The sequence below is a fragment of the Trichechus manatus genome, unplaced genomic scaffold (assembly GCF_000243295.1).
Source record: "Trichechus manatus latirostris isolate Lorelei unplaced genomic scaffold, TriManLat1.0 scaffold00016, whole genome shotgun sequence".
NCBI classification, from domain to species: domain Eukaryota; kingdom Metazoa; phylum Chordata; class Mammalia; order Sirenia; family Trichechidae; genus Trichechus; species Trichechus manatus.
In genome coordinates, this window is record NW_004443952.1 from 19,580,620 (window position 1) to 19,591,132 (window position 10,513).

General features: G+C 42.8%; 1 non-coding gene across 1 annotated transcript; it reads right to left on the reverse strand.

Annotated features, from left to right (window-relative positions):
- Positions 1-3,553: 3,553 nt before the first annotated feature.
- LOC111819721 (U6 spliceosomal RNA) lies at positions 3,554-3,655 on the reverse strand. The gene has a single exon (XR_002823291.1). It is a non-coding gene; the product is annotated as a U6 spliceosomal RNA (small nuclear RNA).
- Between the last annotated feature and the right edge of the window lie 6,858 nt (positions 3,656-10,513).

A 10,513-nucleotide genomic window follows, 5' to 3' on the forward strand; every position in this document is an offset into this window, starting at 1 on the left:
AGAAACTGGCAGGTGATGGCACAGTGGACTTCCCAGCCCACAGAGCAAGAAAGCTGAGTGTCTTTGAGCTGAGGGTTACTGGTGGAGTAGGATGCTTCTGGGAACTTATTGACAGAGCTAAAGGAGCTTTGTAATACTTACTCAAGTAGGACAGAGGCTGAGGGGCCAGAGAAGAGGCCAGGCAGCTGAGAATAGGCTGCTGTGATGGAAGAACTGTATCCTGAGTGTTTCTGAATCTGAATCGTAACCTGTTACCTCCCTAATAAACCCATAATCGTTGAGTATTATCTGTGAGTTCTGTGTGGCTATTGCAATAAATTATCAAACCCAGCAGAGAAGTAGAGAGTACTGTGGGAGGGACAGTTGATGTCAGAATTGGTAAAGATGGCGGAGAGAGGAGGCATGTCTTACCTCACCTCATAGGAATCAGCCTTGGGCTACTGATCTTGATTCTTCCTCCCCCTTGGGAAGTTAGAAGAAGTCAGACGCAGGCCCCAGGCCATTTTTACACCCTCTGGACCTCCAGTTTCCTTAACTGGGAATAACACTAGTAGCTACCAGATAAGATTATTGTGACTACAAAGATAATGTAAATCGTGTCTTTTGCACAGTTCTTAGCAAGTGCTCAATTATCGTTAGCTGGTAGAATAGACTGGATTTGAATACCAGTTCTTTCACTTGGACAAGACCATTCATTTGGCCAAACCTGTTTTTCCATCTATAAGGTATAATATTATCTGCCTACCAAAATCAGGGGGTAGAGAAGGGTACTGCTGCTCATTTAAGTCAACCATGAGTTCTCAGAGAGACTGACCTGGAAGTAGAAAGAGCCACGGACCTAAATCCAATACCTGAGTAAGTGATCTGGTGAGGCCTAACTTTTCTGCTTTTTAAGACATGTTTCAATTTCAGGCTTTTGGAATAACAATTGTATTTGGCAAATTATCCTTTGAAATCCTCTTTTGTCATTTGCAAATTGAGGATGATAATCCTTAATGTACAGGAGTGAAGTGAGAACTATAAGTAATGTTCATAAGTCACCTGGCATAACGCTTGCTATGGTAGGGACTGGGGGAGGGGGTGGTGGCAGCTATTATTATTTTTGCTTATGACAAATCTCTCCAGTAGAGAACATGCTTAATGTCCAGTTGGGTGTCTAAACAGCAAAGAGACCTAATCCTTGCAGCATTTCAACTTCCCTCGCCCTGAGCCTGCTTTTCCCTCTCTGCCCCTCAGTTGGCGCCTTTTGCCACCCGTTTTCTCCCAAGCCGGCTGTGGGGGCTGCGGTCGCTCCGCAGCTCTCAGGTCACGTGGCCTGCCGGAGCGAGGGGAGCTCCACGCCGGCGCCACACCGCGGGAAGAAGTGAGGCTCTTGCTCCTCTGGGTCCGGAGATGGCGCCTCCTTGGGGATAAAGCCCGCCAGCCTGGCCGACACCGGAGGCAGCCTCTGGGGTGCGCCGGGGGACACAGCCGCCCCCACTGGGTAGGTTTTCTCAGCGAACGATCTGCCCAGCCCCTTTAGCACGGTGGCTGGGGCGCCCACCCCGGAGAAACACCACAACAGGGGTACAAGGATTAGGGGTGGTCGTGGCTGGCACTGGAGAGCAGCTGCAAGGGATGGGGCAGCTCGGGAAGGGCCTGCGTCCCCGGCCGTCTGCCCTGACTAGCAGGCCTCGCCCGTGGCGGCAGCGGTTTCCTGCCGGAAGACTGCCGGGAGACCACCGGCGTCCCTGGACGCGCGGGTGCCCATCCCAGCGTCTGGGGACCCCCAGGGGGCGTTCTTCGCGCGGCCGGGGCGAGCGTCAACGCGGGGATAAAGGACTGTCGTGGTAGGGCGCCTCCCGACCCCTCGTCCGCGTCAGTTGCGCGCGAGCCAGGCGCGAGGGAACCCAGGTAAGCCCCCGCTCCCGCTGGGCCCAGCCGGGCGGATCCACCTAATGGCTGCCGGCGCGCGGCGGCCCCGCGCCGCGAGTCTGCCCCACAGGCACACCCGTTAGGCTCAAGTAGCGCGACGACCGTGTTGGATTTCTGCGGGCCACTGCTCAGTCCGGGGCCAGGAGAGGCGACCGGGCAGTGGAAGGCGTCCTTCCTAGCTCCCGGAAAAAACGTCGGGACGGCCAGCCCAGGCCGAAAGGGTGGGGAGACTGAGGCCCGAGCGCGGCGGGGACTGCCCAAGGTGAGCAGCAAACGCCAGATCCCGGAGTTTGGTCTTCCACCCTGATTCTCTTTCCCAGAAGGTTAGTTAGGATTAGGCTTGTCTTGCCCTCCTCCTGGCCTCTCGGCGCGGGCGTCGCTGATGCCGCACTGCGCCCATGGTGTCCCGAGGTGTCTCGGGGCGTGAGCTCTTGCGGGGTCGACGTGACCGGGACACCCCCAGCTCGGCCCACGCTCCCTTACAGGGAACCGCTGGGCGGCTGCATTGATGATCTCACTCAGCGGACCATTAGCAAAACCTGCAGGTGTCTGTGCGCGTGTATATTTCCCCTAGCGAACTAACACTTGTAAGGGGGAACAGCTTTTTTTGGGCAGGGGGTGCATTTCTAAAGTGCACTGCGCCAGGTACTTTGAAAAGTGAGAAAACTGTGTGTCTAACACCTGATGTATTCGATTTTTTTATAAAGGATAAGCTTATTACAAAACATTTAGGAAACAGAAAAACATAAAGTAGATAATAAGGATAAGTTAAAAACCCATTTTATAGATTGGATTTTCTGGATATATTAATCTTTTTTTTCTACATACAGGTGAACTTTTATAACATGGACCAAAAAATGGTACCTTGTTTCAATTTTCGACTTTGATTACTCGTGGGACTCAATATCTTTCTTCTGTGTATTGCCCTGTTGGATTTGTCTGGGTGAACTGACTAATTCTTTTTGCCCATTTCTTAGTTGCAGTGTCTTTCTCTTCCTGATTTCTAAACAGTCTTTAGTAATTCTCTGTTCTATATGTTGCACAGGTTTTCCAAGTTTGCTTAATATTGTTTTGTCAGTTTTTTGACCATACACAGGTTTAACTTTTTTGTTTCGTTAAATCTATCGGTCTTTTTCTTTATGATTTCTGCTTGAGGATCTTGCTGAGAAAGGCCTTCCCTAACCCAAGTTTATATAAACATTCTCCTGTATTTTCTTCAAAAAATTTTTCTTTAAAAAATTAGGTGTGGAATTTTTCTTCTAGTTTAAGTTGTAAAGTGGGGAGAGAATTTTATTTTCCCTGAATGGGTAACCAGTTGCTGCAAAGCCAGTACCCCTGATAGCTACAGTTATGATAGATTAAATTATTACATATTTGCATCTGGGTATGGATTTTTGCATCTATTTATCTGTGTATTTTAATGTCAGCACCACGTTGTTTTAATTAGTGAAACTTTATAGTAGGTTTTAATATCTGGTAAGGCAGCTTTTATCACCTAACATCATAATTTTCCTGGCTCTTTTTTTTAAAATAAACTTTATTGAGGTATAGTTTACATACAATCAAATGCACCATTTAAATGTATACTCCAATGACTTTTTAGAGATTTATACACCCATGTAACCACTATCACAATGAAAAAATTATGGAATACTTCATAAACTTAATGTAATTGTTGCACAGGAGTCATGTGAAACTTGTTTGTATCCTTCCAATTTTAGTATATGTGCCACCAAAGCAAGCATTTTCTGGCAGTTTTTGCTGGCTCTAAGTCCACATGTGTCTTAGTCATCTAGTGCTGCTATAACAGAAATACCACAAGTGGATGGTTTTAACAAAGAAAAGTTTATTCTCTCACAGTCCAGTAGGCTGCAAGTCCAAATTCAGGGCATCAGCTCCAAGGGAACGCTTTCTTTGTCAGCCCTGGAGGAGGGTCCATGTCACCAGTCTTCCCTTGGTCTGGGAGCTTCTCTGTGCAGGAACCTCAGGTCCAAAGGACACGCCCTGCTCCTGGCACTGCTTTTTTGATGGTATGAGGTTCCCATGTGTCTCTGCTCGATTCTCTCTTTTATATCTCAAAAGAGATTGGCTTAAGACACTGTCTAATCTTGTATACCCATCAGTATAACTGCTGCTAATCCATCTTATTAGATCATAGTGATTGAATTTACAACACATAAGGAAATCACATCAGATTAGAAAATGGTACACAATTATACAATGCTGGGAATCATGACCCAGCCAAGCTGACAGATATTTTTGGGGGACACAATTCAGTCCATGACACTATGGAAAAGGACATCATGTTTGGTAAAGTGGAGGGTCAATGAAAACAAGGGAAACAGTCAAAGAGATGGATTGACAAAATAGCCGTGACAGTGGTCTCAAACATACCAGCGATCATGACGATGGCACAGGATCTGGCAACGTTTTGTTCTGTTACACATCGTGAGTCAGAACCAACTTAACGTCAGCTAGCACAAGTCCACATGATCTTTAGAATACTACAGTCAAGTTTACCAGCATTCCCTCTTTCCACCAGAAGAAACAGGCAAAATCATGTTTGGATTTCTATTGTGTTTTTGATAACAAGGGTGCTGGGAGTAGGAGCCTAGACTCTCTTGTTTACCATCCCAGTACCTGGCACAGGACTCAGTTTTTGTTCACTTGAATGTTTAAGAATGATCATAAATGTATGTATGCTATTTGCAGAAACGTAGAAAGCAAAACCAGAAACCACCAACCCCGTATCTTTCCCCTCTCCTCCACTAAATTACATCCTCCATTGAAAATAAAATGGGATTCATCAAAGGACTTTATTTAAAAAGTGAAAAGACATGCTACAGATTAGAAGAAAATTTTGGGGAACCGTATATCCAGTACCCCTAAACCAAACTCACTGCCATCGTGTAGATTCTGACTCATAGCGACCCCATTGGGTTTCCAAGGCTGTAAATCTTAAAAGAAGCAGACTACCACTTCTTTCTCCCACAGGGTGGCTGGTGGTTTCGAACCACCAACCTTCCAGTTAGCAGTCAATCATTTTACCCACTGCTTCACCAGTGCTCCTTATGTATTCAGTAGGGGACATAAGGGTCTATATATCTTAAAAACAAAAAACTTCTACAACTTAATAACAAAAAGGCAAACAACCTAATCAAAAAATGGACAAAAGACTTGAACAGACATTTCACCAAAGAGGGTATTCAAATGGCCAACAAGCACACAAAAAGATGCTAAACATCGTTAACCCATTGCCATCGAGTCGACTCCGACTCATAGCAACCCTATAGGACAGAGTAGAACTGCCCCATAGTGTTTCCAAGGAGCAGCTGGTGGATTCGAACTGACAACCTTTTGATTAGCAGCGAAGCTCTTAATACTGTGCTACCAGGGCTCCAATTGTCATTAGCTATTAAAAAAAAAACAAAACAACCCATTGCCATCAAGTTGATTCCAACTCATGGGGATCCCATATGTTTATAGAGTAGAACTGTTCTGTAGGATTTTCTTGGCTATAATCTTTACAGAAGCAGATTGCCAGGCCTTCTACCATGGTGCTGCTGGATGGGTTTGAACCACCAACCTTTAGTAGGTTAGTCGAGCACCAACCATTTGCACCACCCAGGGACCATTAAACCAAAACCAAACCAAACCCATTGCGATCGAGTCGACCTCCTGCTCATAGTGACCCTATAGGGCAGGGTAGAACTGCCCCATAGGGTTTCCAAGGAGTGGCTGGTGGATTCGAACTGCTGACCTTTTGGTTTGCAGCCGTAGCTCTTAACCACTTTGCCACCAGAGCCCGTTAGGGAGATGCAAATCAAAACCACAATGAGATATCACCTCACCCCCATTAGAATGGCAATGATTAAAAAATGGGAAACAACAGGTGTTGGCGAGGTTGTAGAGAAACTGAACACTCATCTATTGCTGGTGGGGATGTAAAATGGCACAACTACTGTGGAAAACAGTTTAGTGGTTCCTTAAAAAGTTGAACATAGAATCACCATACGGCCCAGCATTCCCAGTCCTAGGTGTATTATACCCAGAAATGAAAGCAGAAATGCAAACAGAAGCCTGTGCACCAATGTTCACTGCAGGACTTTTCACAATAGCCAAAAGGTGGAAACAACCAAAACGTGTTATATACACATAATGGAACACTACTCAGCCATAAAAAGAAATTAAGTCTTGATGCATTCTACAGCATGGATGGACCTTGAAAACATGCTTAGCAAAATAAGTCAGTCACAAAAGGACAAATACTATCTCACTTACATGAAATAAGTAAATAAACCAAAGATGATTAGTGGTTACCAGAGCAGGAGGAAGGGGGAAGTCGGGAATTTTTGCTTAGAGGGCATTGAGTTTATGTTAATGGTGGTGGAATAATTCAGAAAAGGATAGGAAGAATGGTTGCATAACTTGAAGAACGTAATCAGTGTCGTTAAATTATGTAGAAATTGTTGAAATGGCATGTTTTGTTGTATACATTTTCACCACAATAAAAATAGAAAATGAGATTGTGATATGTACATTTTTCTACAACTTTGGCATGGTTTGCGTTAAAGACCTAGTTAAGACACTGATTATGTCAACGTATCTAAACCTTTCTTTTCCTTTTTAATGTCTACATAGCATTCCCTTGTATAATTATCTAAAAATCGGTTCCCTGTTGCTGGGCATTTAGTCTGTCTAGAGTTTTTTCTTTCTGTTTTTTTTTTTGTTTCCTTCCTCTTCCCCACCGCCCCCCCTTCTGTTATCCACACAAATGTAGTGCACATTCCTTGTCCGTCTTTGGTGTAGCATACGTTGCCATTTCTGTAGGGTGGATTCCTAGAAGTAGAATTGTTATGTCAAAGGGAATGCGCATGTAAAATTTTTATAGATACTGCCCAACTTTCCCTCCAAAAGACTGGACCAGTTAATATGAAAGGGCCCATTTCTTGAACTGGGCTACTCCCTCTTTTAAAGTAAATTGGATTGAGATTGTTACATATAGAGATTATGTTAAGTGTAGACAGAAAAGGGGGAAAAGGACCTCTTTCCCTCTTTCTGTTACTTAGCCTTTCTAGTTGGGAAAATGTTATTTTTCTCCACTTACTAAGGACTTTTTAAATGTCTTTCAGTAGAATTATGGAGTATGTATTCTACATGTTTATCATTTATTTGTAGGTATTTTAGCTTTTTGTTTTCTATTTTGACTGGGATCTTTTATTCCATTAATTAATTGGTGATTGTCTACCTAGATAAAGTATTTATGTAATGTGTATGTGTGTACTTATATATTATTATTGCTTATTAATTCTGTTACCAACTATGTTCCCAAAGTCTGTTTCCTTTTTTAAAAAAATTTTTTAAAATATATTTTTATTGACTGGATTTTAATTTACTTTATTTAATGCATTTTTTTTTATTCCCCATTCTCCCTGTCTCCCATCCCCTGGTAACCACAAATCTTTTGTTTCAATGGATTTACTTATTCTAGATAGTTCATGTAAGTGGGATGATACAATATTTGTCCATTTGTGCCCATCTTGTTTCACTTAGTGTGTTGTTTTCAAGGTTCATCCAGGTGGTGGCCTGTATCAGAACTTTATTTCTCTTTATAGCTGAATAATACATTACCATTTTTCATGGTTCTTCAGCTGACCTTCTTGGGCTGCCAATCTGTGCAGAGACAGTACTGCATATTGGTTGAGAACATGAACTCTGCAACCAATCTGCCTGGGTTGAAGTCTTGCCACCCCTTATAAAAGCTTTGTTAATTTTGGCTACAAGTAGACTGTGCCTCAGTTTTTTCATGTATAAAATGGATTTAATAATAGACCTTAACTCCCACTCTTTTTATGAGGATTTGGTGAGATGCTTCGAACAGTGTCTGACATATAATAAATGCTCAGCAAACCTTTTTTTTTGCAAATAAGTTGATCTCTGCACATTATGCAATCAGACTGTTTCATACCCCCCGTTTTATTGCTGAGGAATTGAAGCCCATAGAAGTTAAATTGCTTAACTACAGTCACTTGTTTGCTCAACAAACACTGAGCCTCTTCTATGCATAGAGTACTGTGTTGGGTCTGTGAGGGATCCCAAACCCAAACCCACTGCTGTCAAGTCAATTCTGACTCCTAGCGACCCTGTAGGACAGAGTAAAATCACCCCATAAGGTTTCCAAGGCTATACATTTTTTTTTTTTTTAATGGGGAAAGGTTGATTTTTTTTTCTTTTTTTATTGTACTTCAGGTGAAGGCTTACAGAACAAATAGTTTCTCATGAAACAGTAGTACACATATTGTTTTATGACATTTATGACATGTCAACCCTCTAACTTCTCAACTCTTTTTTTTTTTGGTGAAAATACACATAGCCAAAGATACACCATTTCAAACATTTCTACATGCACAGTTCGGTGACATTGACTACGCTCTTCCAATTGTGCTGTTATTCTCACTTAAGATGAAGGCTTACAGAACAAAACAGTTTCTCATTTAACAGTTACTACAAATGTTGCCCTGTGACAATGGTTAACAATCTCACAACACATCAACAGTATCCTTACTCAAGGGTTGATTTTTTTTAAGTTATCCTTTAGATGAAGGTTTATAAAACAAACTAGCTTCTCATTAAACAGTTAGTACACATATTGTTTTATGACATTGTTAACAACCCCACGACATGTCAACAGTTTCCCTTCTCTACCGTGGGTTCCCTGTTGGCAGCTTTCCTGTCCCCTCCTGCCTTCTAGTCCTTGCCCTGGGCTGGTGTGCCACTTTAGTCTCGATTCATTTTATGGGCCTGTCTAATCTTTGGCTGAAGGGTGAACCTTGGGAGTGACTTCATTACTGAGCTAAAAGGGTGTCTGGGGGCCATACTCTTTGGGTTTCTAAAGTCTCTGTCAGGCCAGTAAGTCTGGTCTTTTTTTTTGTGAGTTAGTTTTGTTCTACATTTTTCTCCAGCTCTGTCCAGGACCCTCTATTGTGATCCCTGTCGGAGCAGTCAGTGGGGGTAGCCGGGCACCATCTCATTGTACTGGACGCAGTCTGGGGGATGCCGTGTTAATTGTGGTCCATTAGTCCTTTGGACTAATCTTTCCCTTGTATCTTTAGATTTCTTCATTCTCCCTTGCCCCCTGAAGGGGTGAGACCAGTGGAGTATCTTAGATGGCCACTCACAGGCTTTTAAGACCCCAGATGGTACTCACCAAAGTAGAATGTAGAACAATTTCTTTATAAACTATGTTATGCCAGTTGAGCTAGATGTTCCACGAGACCATGGTCCCCACAGCCCTCAGCCCAGCAATTCGGTCCCTCAGGGAGTTTGGATGTGTCTCTGGAGCTTCCATGACCTTGCCTTGGACAAGTTGTGCTGGCTTTCCCAGAACTGTGTACTGTGTTACCCTTCATCAAAGTTACCACTTATTTATTGTCTTATTTAGTGTTTTCCCATCCCCACCCCTCCCTTGTAACCATCAAAGGTTGTTTCTTTTTGTGTGTAAACCTTTTCATTAATTTTTACAGTAACGGTTTCATACAATATTTGTCCTTTTTTGATTGACTTATTTCACTCAGCATAATGCCCTCCAAATTCATCCATGTTATGAGATGCTTCACAGATTCATCATTGTTCTTTATCGTTATGTAATATTCCTTTGTGTGCATGTAGCATAGTTTGTTTATCCATTCATCTGTCGATGGGCATCTAGATTGTTTCCATCTTTTTGCTATTGTGAACAATGCTGCAGTGAACATGGGTGTGCATATGTCTATTTGTGTGATGGCTCTTATTTCTCTAGGATATATTCCTAGGAGTGGGATTGCTGGATCGTATGGTATTTCTATTTCTAGCTTTCTAAGGAAGCACCATATCATTTTCCAAAATGCTTATATCATTTTGCATTCCCACCAACAAGGCTGTAAGTTTTTATGGAAGCAGACTGCCACATCTTTCTCCCATGGAGCCTCTGGTGGTTCAAACTACCAGCCTTTCAGTTAGCAGCCAAGCACTTTAACCACTGTGCCACCGGGGTTCCTTCTGTGAGGGATACCAAAGATAAATCAGTTTGAATATTCACTAAAAAGAAATTTATAAGTCCAATTAGGGGTGTAAGTCAAGCGTCTTGAATAAAGCTGTGGAAGGCAGCTAGGATCATGGAAAAACATAGGCTTTGAAGTTTGTCCTGCATTTGAATTTCTTGCTTTCAATTTGGTAGCTTTTTTTTTTCTTTTTAATCTGAATGGAGTTAGTTCCATTGCTATTTGAGAGTTGCTGTTTCTGTCAGAAGAAGTAGATGCCAGGGTCTAGCACAGCACTTGGGTACGTAGTAGGGGCTCAGTAAGTGGTAGCTATAGGTAGATACAATCTAAAGTGGAAAGTAACAAATGAATGCTGTAGGGGAAGAGTTCAGGTAAAGGGCCCAGTGCTTGAGAAAAATAAGAGATTATTTCTGATTGGAGGAAACAAGGTTGGCTTTTGGAAGAGGTGCCTTGTAAGCTGATTATTGAAGGCTGATTTAACCTGTGTGAGGAGAAGAAATGCGACTGGAAAGATAGTTGAAACTGAATTTTGAAGAATCTTGACAAGGAATTTGGATTTT